Genomic DNA, 18,065 nt, shown 5'->3' with positions numbered 1-18,065 from the left:
TGCAGCTCAGAATCATTTTCACCCCTGAAACACCAGTTTCTTAGATGTTCAAAGGTTTGCCATTTTTTCCACAGCATGTTTTCTGAGTTCCATAACCCACCATGGGATACACCCCTGGATACCTTCCTCAAACGCATGACAACCTTAAAAGGTTAGATCTCTGTGATATGTCTTCCCCTGCTGTGCCCGGAGCTTTTTGAACTCTATACAAGCTCTCTTGGCAGAGAATGTGAGGGTGGAAATAACAGGCAAGCTTTTATTGGAGATGCTAAGAAGGGCGCACAAATCCTCAGTTTAAAAATTATACACCGGACCTTCTCCGCTTAGGCCCGATTGGAAATCAAAGATATTCAGCACCTCCTGTGGTCACTGGCTTGGCACCCTTCTCACCTGTAACTCCACCACCATCCTCCACCTCCTGATATAAAGGTCAGGTCATAAACATTCAACTGGATTGCCTGCATTGGCTTCACTTTCTCATCTAGAGGCTACATGTACATGTACAGTCTGTGCTGTCAGGTCAAGCAGACCAAATGTCACACAATAATTATGCTGCCTAATTTTCTACATCCTCTACAAGGCTGCATTTACAGCTGGTTGTACAGTATGACAATGTGGGTTTTGAGGAGAAAGGAACCGAAGAAGCAAAATGATACCTAATTAGGTACAAGCCTCAGAAGAATGAGACCTCTGATTAGTGCGTCCACTTCTTGGCCATGATGAAAATCCGGCAGGATTCATGAGAGTGGCTGCAGGTAACTTCGTACTAAGGCTTTGAATTTCACGGAGAGAGGTGAGAGATGACGCAAATTAGTCAACAAACCATCAGTGTCAGTTTCACCTTGTTAAAACACGTGGAATTGCTGTCAAGCAGGTATACGCTTGCTGTTAGGATGAACTGCTACAAATAGATTCCACAGCCCAGAAACATCGCCTTGTTAAAGCTTGGTGATGCAAAGGAAACATTGCTCAGAGGCACGTGCGTATCCACATGCAGCTCCTTATGTGCTTTCAGCTCCGACGCTGCTGTTGTATTTGTGTGAGTGAGTGTCACTTACAGATGCAACATCACTGCTCGGCAGTTGTGGCTCTGCGCCTCGTGAGAATAGTAATCCAGGGGGAGTGATGTGAAATAAATGTCTTCATCCTTCACAGACGTGCCTGCTGTTTTAGTGCTGTGGTGTTTTGAAAGTCGCGTACCATACACCTCTTATTTCACACAGTTTTCAGCCTCTAGTGGAGCTCTTTGGGTTTATCCTCTTGTATCTCTGTGTTGAAGCTTTGCATATGCAACCTCAGGGAATCAGGCTGTTCAGTCTGACGAGTGCAGGCCTGCAGTGCTGGCACTAAAAATTGATCTCAGTTTATCGATTCTGTCATAGACAAAAGAAGGCGGTGTCACAAGACTGTCCTGTCTTGGTCACCATGGTGGACATTTATCGACCAAATTCAGTACAACAGGGACAGCACGTAGAAATACTACTAATAGTGAGACAATGCTTACAATACTTCCTCTGTGGTTCTACACGACAGAGTAACGAGATCCAGTTTGGGGGCAACTCTCCTATGTCCTTCCCATCTGTCCCTCTAATACACCAGTTACTCAATCTCAACCCTTTGAGATGTCTCTTAAGCGAGGCAGCCGCATTCGTTTTTCAATCAGTTAGGCAGCTAGCATTTAAGGTTGGCAGCTCACTCTGGTATCTGGCTGCCTCATCTAGCCCACAAGAGCCACTGTTCTTTATCCCTTAATCCATCAAAGTCTCAATATGTGAAGTGGTAGAGCGTCTAAAGCCCTTTCAAGGAAAGGTCAGAGTCCTCTTTGGTGTCTTTGATTTCATCAAAGTGGAAGGAAAGATTAATCATCAGCAGGAAATCCCACCAATGTCACTGTAACACACTTCAAATCTGTTTTCTGCAAGCTGGTCTGGAAACCTCCACCCTGCAGGACAAGTCAAAGAAGATGGTTCAACTCCAGGAACAGCCAACAACTTGACCTGTGTCATGGCCCTGGCCCCAGTCTTTGTCCAGGATCACAGTTAGGAGGAGTTTCTAGATGTTCTTCAGACTTTGCTTACATTACTATAATATCCTGCTGTTCAAAGGAGAGATCTGCAGCAGGACAGATGGCAGCCTCATGCAGATCATGACCCAGGCTCAGCCAGGTGAAACAAGCCCACGCTCCAGTCAACACTTCCTTTGCTCATCCCTGAAAAGCTTTGATCCGCCACAGTCAAATGGGCTTGCGTTTGGTGTTGCCCACCTTTTAATGATCTGATGTGGAACTGTTACACATCTTAAATCTATGTTGTCAGCTTCACAGCAGTAGGTGCAGTTAACAGGCTTCACCTAGCAAGTCTTGTTAGAGGCCAAAGCCTGCGAGCGTAGAAGCTTCACCTTTAATTAATTAGTTTCACCTTATATTAAATATCAGGTTGTCAAAAGCAGGAAGGACTGGAAGAGGTCAGTCAAGGCTTTTCTATTGTGCAAGGCAGCAGGTTACTAGAAAGGTTCCTGGAATTATCTTTTAGATCTTGTTCTTGTTTAGGTGCAGTCTGTGGTTTTTAGCCAATTGATGGATCAGTTAACCTCCATGTTTTAGACACAATATCTCAACAGCTATTCTATGGCTTGCCATTAAATTTGGTAAAAACATACATGTCCCCTTCAGGATGATTTTTTTTTATAATTTTGGTGGTTCTGGTCAAAAAGTGTCCAACACTTTGGTTATTGACATACAACAGTTAAGTAATTCCCACAGCCATCAGTAGTTTGCTTATAACAAAACTGCAAAAGATTGAGAATGTGGCAAACAAAACAATATGGCCACTAAATATTACAGTTGTGATTGTTTGCATGTTAGCATTTGCAATCTGGTATCACGTCAAATATGGCACTAGATCTGCTGGTCCACCGTGTTAGTGAGGCGTTTGGCCTCGCCTGTCGGTGAAAACAACACCGGCCTCTTTCATGGTCAAGTAACCAATTATTAACATTCCATGTTGGGTTACATCTTCAAAATAAAGGCAACAAAATGTTTACCAAAAAACTTGTTTAGGACACAGGGCTTGAATCCTTACCAACCAAACCTCTCCCATTGTGGATTTTATGGATCTTCGAATTGTGCTCGTCCTATCATTATCGCCCCCTGCTGGTACTGCACCTTCATACATGCATTTTTCCCTAACTCTGGGATCTCTAGTGGATCAGCGGGCCTATTACACACTTTGACATGGGACTGGGCTGGAGTTTGGCAATACGGCTTGTCAGAGCTGCTGTTGCCTCAGGATTTTGAATGTTTTGTCTTTACCAGCATCTCCCATTGAGTTATAGTCTCATCCTGATTAGCTAAACATGTAAATGCAAATATTTTGGTGTAGGAAATAAAGACAGATGAGTTACTCAACCCAGTGACAGTCCCACAAGGGGAACATAACTCACAGATTTAAGTAGCATAATACATTTATAATATACATCCACAGTGACGTAAACATATGAATCAATCAACAGCTGTAAGTTCAGAATTCCCCCATACATCACAGTACAGTCAGTGAGGAGAAGTGTACAGCCAGTGGTATTTTCAATTTCAAAGCACTGACTCAGCATAGGCGGTATTCTGCATGTCCGGTCCAGCAGATCATCCAGCAGTGCTTTGCTCATTTTAAGAGGTACAAACATCCACAGTTTTCTTACAAGCACCTGCAAGGGAAATCTAAATTACTCTCATGTTTCCATCTTCTTTTTTTTTAATAGAAGCTGTCAAAATATGACATGTAATTTCCATAAAATGGACATCAAGATAATTACACAGACTGCTCCCCCTTCAATGTTTCCATTTGGTCTGTATCATGTAACGCCTCCCCCGGCGTTTAATGAGTGACTTACGTGTATCTCTTTATTCCATGGGTTTGGTGTTTCCAGTTGTGGAAGGTAGTGATGTGCATAAAAAAACATCATCTTATCAATGTACAGCCCCGAATTTGTTTAACTTGAATTTATACATTTTTCTTTTATGTTTAAATGCAAAAGTAGTCAAAATGACAAGATCATACAAAGAAATTTAAGTAATAATTCTTTTGTCCATTTCTCCAGAAGTTCATGAGCCAGCTACGATTAACTTACTAGTTTCTGTGACCAAGGCTATGATTTCCTCCTACAAGTTATGAAGCTTAATCATATTGAATTTTCATAATTACACTTTAGAGGCAATATAAATATACCATGGCTCCTTCTTGGTAATTATTATACTAGAATTGAGGAACTGCAGGTTAAAAACCTTGAGTTACCTACTGTGTTAGAGCCTCTAAAGTCACGCAAACTAACTTTTGTTTATCCTATTATGTAAAGTTTGTTATATACACCGATCTCAGAATATATTATATCTGACTTATGGGATTGTGCAGTATATGAACAAGACTAGATCAAAACCTCCTATATGGCTGGACCATTTCAGATCAAGGTGCCAAAATGTGGTGGGTTAATTACTGTTGTAGAGTTTGTGATTTTAATTTGTGAATATTAAATAATATCTAAAAGAAATTTAAAAACTCGTCAGCTGTCTCAAACCAAATCAACAGAATAATTGTTGGTAATGTACTTTTTTTGCAAACCATGGATATGTTAAAACTTTACATTACTTGAAGGTATTTTAAATTTTATGTTGTGACAGTATGCTTATGGTCTGGTTAGGTTTAGACACAAAAAACACTTTGTTAGGGTGAGGAAAAGTTGTCCCGAGGTCTCCTTAAAACTATCCCGTGGTGTGACAAATGTTGAAACGCTGCATCTTGAACTGCAGTCACTGGCTTGGCAGCCTTCTCATCTGTAAGGTGAACATTATATTACATGTTTATGGTATGCAGGGCTGTGACCCCTACAAACATGAATGTATTATGCCCGAACGAATGAATAAATCAATAGAATTATTTAAAAACACTAGAATGGTAGATTACGATAACAACACACTCACAATTTTAAACTGAGAAGATTGCCTGAACCCTTTGTTCCTAACATATTCTCCTCCATGTTTTCTCTTTAATATTTTCATTCCAGAAATGTTCTCATAATCTGCACCATTTAAGCTTATGGACTTTACCTAAGATGCATCTGTGTATGCACAGAGGATACAGAGCATACCTCTTAAGTAGGAAGAGATAATTGGTCCCTGTGTGGCTGCGTACAAGCCGCCATGCTATATATGCACACAGGGGCTCTGCTGTAGCCATGGTAACTGAGGGTTGCATTGATATCCCAATTTTATTTGAGCAAACATACATCAATAAAACCATAAAGCTTCGAGATCCCTATCTCTGCCTCTGCACTGAACTCCACCGTTGTGCGACAATCTGTTTTGTTATCTTCTGTTTATATATAAAAGGTTATTTGAAAAACTTGAAATGCAACAACAAAACAAATGCATGATGTCAATTTCAGGGTATGTCAGGAAGGGATTTGACTTGATCTATGCAGGTTGCAGTGACAGTAGAGCTGAAGGTCACTGCTCACGATGCCAGATGAGGAAAGAGACCCCGTTCACTCCATCAGTGAGGTGATTAAAGTAACTGCACCTCCTTTTTCAGATAAACTACCAACTAAGAATATCAATCTTTTTCTTTTTTGTAATAATGATATATAAATGATGTCAGGTTGGCATATATAGTTCAAAAACAATTTTAGATTCATGCTTGAATCTACTCTCTCAGTACAGTGTTTGCAAAGCATCCCAATTTTGCTATATTATAATACCATTTGCAGTCCTTCTGGAGAAACTAGCAAGCTATGGTTTGATCTACCGCCATGTCGAATGATGACCAAGCATGGATACACAGAGCCATCTCACACCTCAGATGTCTCCTTCTTCTCTTCAAAATGCCATCACTGTCATCAATGTCGTCACTTTACTGTTGTGTACTTTGTTGTTAAATGTTTAATGCGGAACAACTGACCACCCGATGTGAGTGGCTGCCAAATCTGAAGGTGGTGTGTTTGCATGTTGTAGCATGGCATATTTGTCAATGTTCATATTGCTGTCATTGTTAACTGTAACTTGTTCACAAATTGTAACTCATTTTCATTATGGCAATATTGTTCTTATAATTTACATGTCAACAAAGCTCCTTGCACCACTGTCTGAAAGAATCATTAGCAAATGGAATCGTGATCATAAACGTACTTAACAAATTTCTGGTTATACTGAAGTTTTGTAGGCGTTCGTTTTTTTCTCTTATTGTTTTAAATGGAGAAAATTCTAATTTACAGATGGCAAGGCAATGCTTTTACAGAAATATAACATATGACATATATGCCCCTATATCAAGAGTGATACTAACACAATCATATATATATATATATGATTAGTACAGATATGTCATTATGGAGATGTAAGTTTATAACATGTGAAATAGTAAAATACAAATAATGGTATGTGTACATATGTGCGTAATCTATGATTATTTATTCAAATATACCTTATGTACATAATATTCTACAGATATATGTATTGTTTGTGTATTCCACATTCATACAATGACATATTTAATATATCTATAAATAATCATGTTTATGACAATATATGTAGTTTACATACATAAACGTGAACATTGGCATGGGCTGGACATATATGTCAGTATATGAACTTGGTTATAGATTGTACATAAATACATGTTTTTATAAATGGGAATTTCATATATGTACATACTGTATATTACATTTGTGTATGGGTAATTACAGTCATACATTTCTACAATGAATTCACACTACTGAGGGACATAAAGCATTAACACAGCTGCAATAGTATAAACTACATAAACAAAATTAAGATAGATACATAATAATCCATAAAATGATGATGATCAAATATAGAAAGAAATACAAAAAGGAGATTAAAAAAATACATGAATTAACCCTTGTATTATGTTCGTTTCTCCCCCCTTACTTTGGTGTTCCCGGTCAAATTTGACCGGTCAGGTTTAACTGCTCTTAAATTACCACAAAAAACATAATAAGAACATAATCATTTACCAAATGTTATTTAACACCCTTTAATGCTGTAAACAATGTTTCCAACTAGTTGTGAACATGCATAACTGAAGTAAATATACAAAGAATAGACACTGAAAATTATAATAATCAAAACGGAGACCAAATTCTCAGGACATCAGAAAGTCAACATGAGTAGTCATCTGTGTGTGTGTGTGTGTGTGTGTCTGTGTGTGCACCTCTGTCTCAACCCAAAATTTATGCTTCTGGGTGCATTTTGATAACATTTCCGTATTCTTTTGTAAATCCATCAATAGCTGTTTTTCTCAGTGTGAAATACCCCTACCCATTGTCTAGCCCTCGAAATTGAAAACATAAACTGGAGGAACGCTCACCAGCCTTGGAATAGGACACAGGAGTGGCATTCTACAATCAGGTTGGAGTATGCCTTGCAAACATAGGCATCACATTTGTAGCTAACTTGTTTTATTTATACTCTCTTGGAGGTCTACCTGGTCCAACTCTCTCCATGTGTCCCCAAACACACACTTCCCCCCAAGGTTTGTCATGTCCAGTACAATTCCCTCCATGGACTCTGGTAAAAAGAGTTGGAAGCTGGACTTGATGTCATCCACACAAGATATAACGTATCGTGTTGGCCATGACGTCATCCTTACAATGTTTTCCACTCTTGCTCTGCCTCCTCTGTCCTGGGAGGAAGAATACCAGAGCAAGTTGCCACCCTTGGACTGGAATGTCACCTCAGGTGCCTCTTCTTCTCGTGCCTCTTCTCCATGTGCCTCTTCCTCTGGAGCCTCTTCATCTGTTGACTGGTCAGTCTCATAAAGGTCTGGATCAAAATCAGGATGGATGTTGTCTTCCATTACTGACACAACTTTTTCTATCTCCAGTTAAACTTCCATCTCGTCTTCATCTGATTCAAAAAATCGGTCCAGAGCCTCTATTACAGTAAATTTCCTACTCATAGTGGTCACAGAGTCAAATGACAGAAAGGCACAAATAAAGTTTTATATAGGTTGTATATGAGAAGATAGTCTATTCTGCAAAGTGTGGTTCACGTGTAGGGATGGGCACATAAGCATGGGAAAGAGATCGTTTCCAATAACAAACACCTAATTGTTGAGTTTGAAATGTGTAAATCGGTATATATTGGGCCTTTGAACAGGTATGATACATTGTTAGGTCTGGAGAGTGTGTGTGGCTCCCAGGTGGGCATATAAGCGCGAGAAAGAGACAGTTTCCCATAAATGACATCTAATTCTTCAGTCTGGAATGTGTGGTACATGTGGGGGAATATATACTGTATATGTGTGTGTGTGTGTGTGTGTGTGTGTGAGGGTGGGACGATGTTTGTGGTTGTGGATGTAGATGTGTGGGTATACATGGGGATGTTTTCCATCTAAGGAATGAACATAATCTAGTATTACCCATTCATTTCATATGCCGGTCAGTTTTGACCGGGAACACCATGGGTGTTACAAAATTGATTAGATGACTCAAAATTCGTTGAAAGTGCTGATCAGAAATTTCATATGTTCAAATGCCTAGTGTGAAGGATATCATAAAGCCTCGAGAGAATCAGAAGAAAAATAAAAGGTTTAGGATATTATGAAGTTGTAAATCGGTCAGATTTGACCGGAACATCATAGGAGGGTTAAGACAATTGACGTTGTTTTAGAATAATATATATAAAGATATTAAGCAGATTTTGATTTCATTAATTTAAAGGTTTTCCAGATGAGGTTGCCGTACCTAACTGTCCAAAGATGGTGGATGAGCTTGCTCATGTGCTACTCTGATCGAGTGACTGCTCACATCAGGTAGGGACAGTCTTCAAGGTGACATGATAATGACATTATAAATATGATATGTCCAGCTCAGACTGGCCTACTTATAATCAGTGGAACAGTAACAGAACATATGGGGGCTGTCTCAAACATATAAATGGCAAAATATCTCAGCTGGTGTTCTGCATCTACATTTTTCAATAAAACCTGCAAAAATACCACCAAAGAACTTCCCAAATCTGCACTCAGCCCCAGGCTTATTTGTTCTTAATGAAGATGTAAACCTCCTCTGTGTTTGTCTCAAATATAGCACTTAATTTAAAAAAAAAGCCTCAATACCACTTGTGAGAATTAAGAGCACCAGGTGGTGAATGTGGTATTGACTCAAATAAATGCTTGTATTGATTGTACTGAGGGAACATGTCACCCAGTGTACCTGTGTGACTCACTGATGGGTTTTTAATCGTTTTTGGGGACAACAAGCTCTGAGCCACAGGAGTGAAGGTTATCTATATATATAGAGAGAGAGAATGCTTTATGCCTAATGCTTTTACAACCGTGTGACCCACTTTATGCGAAACCTATACCACATGAGAAATTCTGTGTTCCAACATTACCATGCGTTAGAAGAGGCACCATGCCACCCTTAATGGTTGAACAAGTATATAAGTAAGTATATTTGTGAAGTAGAGCTGTATAATTATTACTCAACATTTTCTGTCTCCAGCTTCTTAAATATAAGGATTTGCTGCCTTTCTTTGTCATTTATGACAGTAAATGAAGACTCAATGGACCAAAAGAGGCAATTTTAAGACTGAGCTCTAGGAAATTGTGATGAGCATTCTTTCCTCCCATTTTTGACATTTTATGGACTGTAATTGTTAGTTGCAGCCTTAATTACTGGTAAAACTCCTGTCATAAAGAAAAAAGTATTGAAAGTATTAATTACGCAGTGCTAATGATTGCCTCATATACTGCCTGCAGTTAAATCTATAACGGTACAAGTTTGCATGCAAATCTGAATCTTCAAAGTAATTACAGCTGTCAGATAAATGTAGTGGAGCGAAAAAGATCAATGTTTTCCTGTGAAGTCTGATGAGAGCATCAGCTCCAGTGTAGTAAGAGTGCATCCTCAATGAACTCAAGGGCTGTATTTAATATACGCGTTTACATTCCACCACAGTCCGCATGTACTGTATCACCGTGACACTGCAGGAAAGTTCTGTGCAACCGTGCTCCATTTAAAAAAAAAGTAAGGTTACAACTATGGTCCTCCTATGTTATATTGTTATTATAAAGCTGAGTGAAAGTCAATTGTGCATCACTGCAAAACAAATAACTTTTACTTTGTAGGACACTGGAAGTCAGGGGGAACATTAATTCGATTTAGGGGGAAGATTCCTTTTTCCAGCTTGTATCAACCTGAGCTCAAAACAGCTGCTGAGGAACTTAAAGATAACAACACAGTGAGGAGACGTGCAGCTTCACATCAGCCGTGATTTATCAATTTTGTCTCTTTAGAGCAGATAATGACCATAAACCTAAGTCCCCTACTGGTGATCATTGTAATTGAACAGTTAATTAGTGATAAACACCCTCTCATATTTCCTGTCCCCTGGTGTGTATATAGCTCACTCTTTGGAGTTTTGCCAGAAGACATCAGATGCCCCCCTCGGCCTCTTTTGCAGAAACGGATATTAGCGCAATGTTTGAATCCACCAACCTGTCATGTGAGACTGCGAGACTGAAGGATTAAATGTCTAAAATCTATTTGTAGAGCTCTAAAATAATTTAATCTTATGATCTTTAAATGTTGGAGAGTCTTGGCCATGGATACCTGTCTTGAGTTTGATGCCAATATCACAGGATAACATTCCAGATTTTCTGGTATGAGTATGCACTTTCTCCTTCCCTTGACAGATTGTTGCTATTGGCTGAAGCTGAAAAAAAAAAAAAGAAAAAAAGGGGGGGGGAGAAATGTTTCTGACATTATTTTTGTATTTCTTCCCTTGAATGATTTTCCTGTGCACAGAATTTATGTCGCCAGGCATTTATTTTTCCTTATAAATGAGGCAGGGATGCAATTGATAGCTTCTGCAGACTAATAAAAACATCCTTAATCTCCGCCCTCTCCTATGCATTCAGTCTGAACGCCAGTGCCCTGCAAAAACAAACACGTCTGTCTTCTTTAGATTCTCATCGCAGCGCTATCATTTCCATCTCCCCCATTTTTATTTATCTCTCGCGAGTGTGCTGCTTGTGACTCTGATTGATATTCATAAGTTCTGTTCAGACATATAAATTAAGAAATACCAGCTGTGCTAGACAGCACTAAACAGTGATGACATCTCTGTCTTCTGCAGGTTGCGTCTGTGTCTCTCTTGGTTTTGATGCTTGTTTTCCTCTATTCTGAGAAAGATCCACCTGTTTTCCCCCTCTCGGTGAAAAAAACAACACACCAAATGTAAATTAAATTGAATGTATTGCATACTCTAACATACATACTGCAGAATTTAGGTGAGAAGTGGAGAACAGAGGAGTGGGAGAAGAATGATTAAAAAAAATAGAGAGATAGAGAGAGTGAGAGAGAGAGGCGCATTTTGCAGCACATTTATCCTCCTACAGTACCTTTTAACAATGCACACACATGTCTTCATATCAGATGGATAATTTACACACACTGTCTCACCTCATACAATATCCAGTGACTGCTCTGCATATAAATCACACGCCTGCAGGTGAACAGCCTTTCATCCTACCTCTGGATTTCCACATGTTTTAGTCACTTTGTCACTTTTTTTTAATCATCTCAGGGCAAAGTCCGAAGGGTCACATCAGGCAACATATAAAAGACATTCTGCCGGCAACACACAACCACATTTTGTTTTGAGCTTTATGACTGTGGAGAACAGGATCCGCATGCATCCACATAATCCTGTACAACATCACAGCTTTCAATATCCATGAAGATCTGAACCAGCTAACCACCAGGACAACAGAACGATGCAGATGAAATCACGTTCTCTATTGTGTTGTTTAAGAATGATAGATTTTTATTAGGATCTGCATCAAATTGAACTGACATGTACCAGCCACCTAAATACAGCTGTTTTTTTCATCAACATCCATGCATTGTTCCCTGAGAAATAAATGTATAGAAAAAAACCCCAAAGCTCATAATGGACCCATCCCTTTGTCAGGATCTGTACTCAGAGTTAATGTGGTCTATACTTAAACGAGACCCATCGTCCATCCGATTCTTGGGGAAATACATTCAGTAGTTTTCATGTAATTCTGCTGAAAAACCAACCAACAAACAAACAAACAAACAAACAGACACGGATGAAAAATTACCTCCATGGCGGAGGTAATGAACAACAAAACAAGAACAAAATGACCCTCCCGACTCTTGACCCTCCCGGGGCTTTCCCAGATATTGCATGTAGTGTATGTTATAAACAGCTTTTCGGTTATTCTAGCTTTGCAGATAGCAGAGATGCCAAATCCTCTCCAAGTTTGTTTTAAAGAATAAATGCAGAGTTTTCCATCATCTCATTTAGCCAGAGTTTAAGAGTGGGCACTTCTTCTTCCAGAATCGAAGAATGGGTTTCTTCGCAGCGAGAAGCCCATAAGATTAAAGATGTCGGAGGGGCTATCTTCTCAGCCCTTTTCCACTCTTGGGATGATTAATATTGGATCAGGCTAAATCTCAACCCTAGTATCTCACAAAATTCCTGATCTGGAAGTGCAGCAAATTGGGACTGCAATAAGGCTGTTTTCTGTTGAGTTACACAGTGCCACGAAAAGCACGTGTTACTGTCTGTTTGATCACTGATGATATAGCAAAGCAGCAAAGAAATGGACGCTGTGTGGATTAATGATTGATCAAACTGTCATCGGATACAAACACAGGCGTGGTCTATAGGGAAGGATTACAGCGGTTGCATTTCATGCAGAGCTTCAACAGTTTGGAGACGATAAACAAATACTGGTTCTGTTTTATCGACGCTATTTTAACTTTCTAATTCATTGCCAGGTAGTTTTCAATGTCTGCAGAACAAACTCAGTAAGACTGTTCATATGTTTAGCAAGATTGTAGATCGACAACAACACAGTGTCACTGCTTTGTGAGACCTGAGTTGCAAGGAAAGAACGGGCTATCCTCAGTGATGGATGGACAGGGCGACACCATTGCGGACTTCTCTATGCCTTCCAGTTCAGTTCTGTTAAACAACTCCTTCTGATATGAGGTGTGCCACTTGCAATTTGGTATATGTAAATTCCGTCTTGTTTGGTGATGTTGTGAAGCACTTTGTATTTAAATGGTTTGATTGAAAATGCTGTTATTTTTGTGGGGGTTTTTTTGTTTAACAATGGCAACACACATGAGTACCATTTAAAAAAGAGGATAGTGAACAGCATTACTTGTTCAAGAGGAATACAGGTCTGGGGCTTGGCCATTATATGAATCTCTAAAAAAAAACACAGACATTCATTAGTTAGTGTCTCTTGGCACAATTATAAATTGCCTTCTGTGGAGCATCTATGGCATTCATAACCACTCACTCAATACTATTTTTTTTTATAAAACAGATGGTCTCGCCCTGGTTCCGTCTTTCAAAGTCTTTTATAATGAAGCTCGTTACAGAAGCAGCCTTTTTAAGATAACGTTGTGTATCCCGTTGCCATCATTGGCAGTAGTGTTGTTACTTACTGACACACAACAGCAAGACGATACTAAAATCTGTGGTGAAAAGCATTTTTAAAACGAAGCTGGACTGTGTTTTTTAAAAAAAACAAAAAACATTTGCCCAACCCATTTAATTTCACAATAAAATAAACGACAAGATATTTTCTTCCGCTCTGTGAAACTGAGGCATAATGGGAATCATCAAACAACAGTTCTGCACCCATGACTATGTCTACAAGCGGTGGTGTACAGGTGACTGACCAGAGAGACACTTCTCTATGCAACACAGCAGATGAGAAAAAATTATTCCAGCATTTGTTTTGCTGTGTTTGACCACTGGAGGGCGCTGCTGCATACATTAACAGTGGCCATGTGTAATTCCAGTAACAAATGAAGGGAGAGCTCTGCATGTGCTGCATGAGTATGTGAGTGTGCACGTGTCTGCACATGCATGTGCGTAGACATGGGTGTGCGATAGTTTCAATGCTTAATATATGTTAATCTCACCTGTAACCTCAGGACCTCTTCAGTGTGCGACGGTGCCATTCATTTTCAATTCGCTGCTACTTACTGTTCCCTTTAAATGTAAAAGATGCATCACCAAGGGGGCTCCCTTTGACATGGAAATGAAAAATATTGCTTGTCACGGCTGTCAGACTCCATATCCTTGGTCAGACAGAGCCGCTGACATTTCCTATAGGTGTCTGTGTTATTGCCTTGGCATTTAGAGGGAAAGCTATACAGATCTCTTTTGGCACATAGCTGGACAGAGAAAAAAAAAAAGGGATGGATCCAGATCACAATCACTGTTTCCATGACAACATCAATGTTGACACCAGGGGGAGGGGGGGTGCCATTTGTTTGAGTGCTGTTTAAGAAGAGGAGGCAAAAAACAGTATGTGGGTACTGAATGGAGGCTGGTAAAATTACATTAAAGTTCAATGAGTGAGTGCTGCTACCCCCTTTTCTTATGCAGCAATTGTGGGAAATCGTCTCATGTTGGGTTGACAAAAGCCGACTTGCGAGTAATGCACAGACAGACAGTGCGCTCACAGTGGGTCCGAATGCAGATAACTGTAGGCCTGTGTGTTCATAAAAACCACCGCAAAGAGACATATCAAAACATATGGATTTATTAGGAGCAGCCATTTCCAGACAATACAAACTTATTATCAGACCCAACATATGCACATAACATTGTGTCGTTTTCAATTCTCAACATAACTCTTAACCACCCCGAAGGCAGTCAATAGTTTTGATTTACGTATGTCACTGGAATCACCGAGGCAGAAATGCACAGCAAATACCAAATCCTAAGCCGTGTTCCCCAATTTGTGAATGTGAAGTGCTCGCGAGATGTCAAAGCATATCTCTGAAGAGTTCATCAGGCAGACGCTTGAAGGGATGAAATGAGGCATCTGATCTCTGTGTTTCATTTTGCCGAGGCTTTGGGGAAATCGGGACGAACTTGGAGGATATGATGAGTCAGCAAAGATCTTATTAGCACAGCCAGAGAGAGTGTATTATTCAAAGAGCTGGGGGATGCTTGTGTTGCCGCATCTGATTACATTATTATAATCCTGTTGAGTTTCGGTTTTGACAGTTCGTTCTTCTCCTCAGAAATAATGGATGCTAAATGTGAGCACAAAAGGAAGAACAGAAAATACTACACCTTTGTTGGCTCGAAACCCATCAAAATGAATCTGTGTTCTTGCAAGCCTGAGACAAATATTTCTGCGAGATACAGAGTGATAAATAGTTACCAAAAAATGACGTTCCTGATATCAGATTCATGTGATTTTAGGAGGGAAGAGGGAAGTCTGGGTGTCCCTGCTCAGGCAGCTGCCCCCGCGACCCGGCCCCGGATAAGCGGATGAAAATGGATGGATGGATGGATGGTGATTTTAGGATAAAAAAAGACCGAAATCTATTGTGTCTTTCAAAAGACTAAACGAGGATAGAAAGACCAGAAACTCATGAGGAAACTGTTTACTGGGGTAAAACATCAGGTGAGAGGTAGGGTCATTTTCTCATAAGCTTACATACATTTTGACTTTAAAGCCCCCTGCTGGACATGAGAGAGAATGCAGGTTTAAAGCACTTCCCTATCAGCTTCTCTTTTGAAACCGAGAAGCTCCGTCTACTTATCATACTGTCTGTGGTTTAGCCTCGCAGCATGCTAACATTTGCTAATTAGTAGAAAGCACATATGAGGATGTACAGCCAAATGTCGTCCAAGTACTGGGCAAATTAAAATGCTGACCAAAGTCTGAAGGGTTCCTCCTCTCAGGAACAGGATTGTCTGAACCAATTCCATGAAGAATCCATCCAGTAGTTTGTCCAAAGTGGTGGACCACAAGACAAACCGAGAAACATTGCCGTGTTTTCATTTGTGTCACTGCTTCGGCTGCATCCTGCTGCAGGATTTATAGTTTCTGTAGGTGTGAAGATTTGTAGGGACAAAATGAATCACAGAGGTGCCGCTGTGCATGGTGGTGGTGATGGACGACTTACCTCTTGGCTTATAAGCAAATTGTAATTAAAGCTGCACCCAGTTGGATTTTAAATTTAATTACTCAGCGACAACTAGAGCCCCTCAGAGGTAGTGTATAACAGCATCACAATCACAGGAAGAGATTTGGACTTGTATCTACTTAGCAACTTAACTTTATATCACTCAGTTGTCAAACCGGAGCTGCATCAGAACGACTTAGGCAGAATGTAGAAAGATGAGATCTGGAGCTAATAATAAGGTGTAGCTACAAACATTTTTGACATGGAGTTTCATCAGAGACATACGGGAAGAATTATGAACAGATCTCTGGGATCTGTGGCCTTTCTGACGCTGTACATGCACAGTGTGACACATGTAAGCTCTGGCAGTGGGACATCAATAGCATCCTAAGCAGTGCTCCAGTCTTGCGTAACCACAGAGCGACTAATTGCTTTGCTGGAGCAAAGGTGAAACCTTGCCCCTATTAATAGACTCTTAATGGAAAGATCAGCATCAACATCTGACCTATTAAAAACACGCAAAAGGTTGAAGTTACAGAGCTACACTAGAATTTCATTTATTTCTTCCATTTAGTACAGGGTTCTAAGTAATAATTAATCTGTTAATTATTCTCATAATTGTTTAGTCTATAAAATGTCAAAATATTCTGAATAATGATCATCATGATTTCCCAGAGCGGACAACTTCAAATTCCAATCAAAACCCAACGACTCTTTATTCACTAACATAAATGACAAATAAAAGCAGCAAACCAGTAACCATGTGCTCAATATCTCATCTTTTCAGGTTCCACCATCAAGGGTTTACTTTGGTCCTTCCAAAGCTCTGTCTCCCCATAAATCACTGTGAGCCTCCTCCTTCAAACTCTCCTTTTTACATTCTATTAAAGAGGGTACAGCTGTTGGGAGTGGTGTCTTTTCAGTGGTTTCGCCATCTGCCATGTAGAGTAGCTTCACACTGTTCACTCACTGAGGCAGTCCTCTTCCTGTTTTGCTTGAGTACCCTTCTTTGTGTAGTAATCAGTCCTGCACAGTGTGTGGGAAATTGTACCAGGGGACATGCGAGATAAAGACACGGAAGAAAGAACAGAGAATAAACCAATGTTCTTACTGATAGCTTTGTTTTTCATACAGCCATGATGCTGAACTATATATAGTTTATATCATGGCTCTTGGTGGCCAATATATTGGTGGTGACCAAAGCAGCATCTTAACCTCAGCTGAGTGTTTTTGGTCCTAAATGTACCAAAACCCTTAGTCCAGCATTATCACAATATGAAAGTATAGCCTTTAATCGAACGAAACATAAAGTTGCAACATGAAGAAATATAAAGTTTCAACATTGCAATGTAGATATAGCAAATTTCAATTATTTTAACAACTAAATGCAATTAACTTAATTGAATTCTGTAATACCTTCACTAGTTTTGAGTAATGAAAATCAAATAAGTTAGAATGTGACAAAGCAATTAGTTGCAATTAGTCGTTCTGTGGTTACGCAAGACTGGAGCACTGCTGGGTGCTATTGATGTCCCGCTGCCAGAGCCTACATGAGTCAGAGCACCCACAGATTGAGCGGATCTGTCTGTTCTGTTCTGTTTTTCAATTATTCCCTTTTTATGTGTGGTTTTCTTCAGTTCTGTCCTTTATTTCCCCCCTCTTCTCAGTAAATCCTGTATCTAAATTGTCATGTTAATTTGTAAATTGCTTACAAGATGTCTTTGATTGGAGGTTTAGACTCGGCACAGATACATCATAAGTTTTGTCAAAATATGAGTTCAAGAAAATAAATGTTTATTTTATCAATTAACTGTGTGGTTGTTATGAGATGTTGAAAATAGGTGGTTGTGCAAGCCTAAGAAGTTAATGCTAAGAAACTATAGTACTTTGAAGTACCACCAATCTGTATTATCATTGCAGCTGAAGAGCTGATGCCCCTGGTAGCTACTGCATCTGTAAAGGCCAGGTGTCTGGACAAGGTAACATCTGCTGGGGAGGCTCCTTTTCATCTGAGCAAGAGTCAGCAGATGCTGCCACTGCACCACACCAAATCTATAGAGATGTTCTGTCTTAAG

Source organism: Sparus aurata, chromosome 16 (genome assembly GCF_900880675.1).
Source record: "Sparus aurata chromosome 16, fSpaAur1.1, whole genome shotgun sequence".
Lineage (NCBI taxonomy): Eukaryota > Metazoa > Chordata > Actinopteri > Spariformes > Sparidae > Sparus > Sparus aurata.
This window is presented reverse-complemented; position numbering follows the sequence as displayed.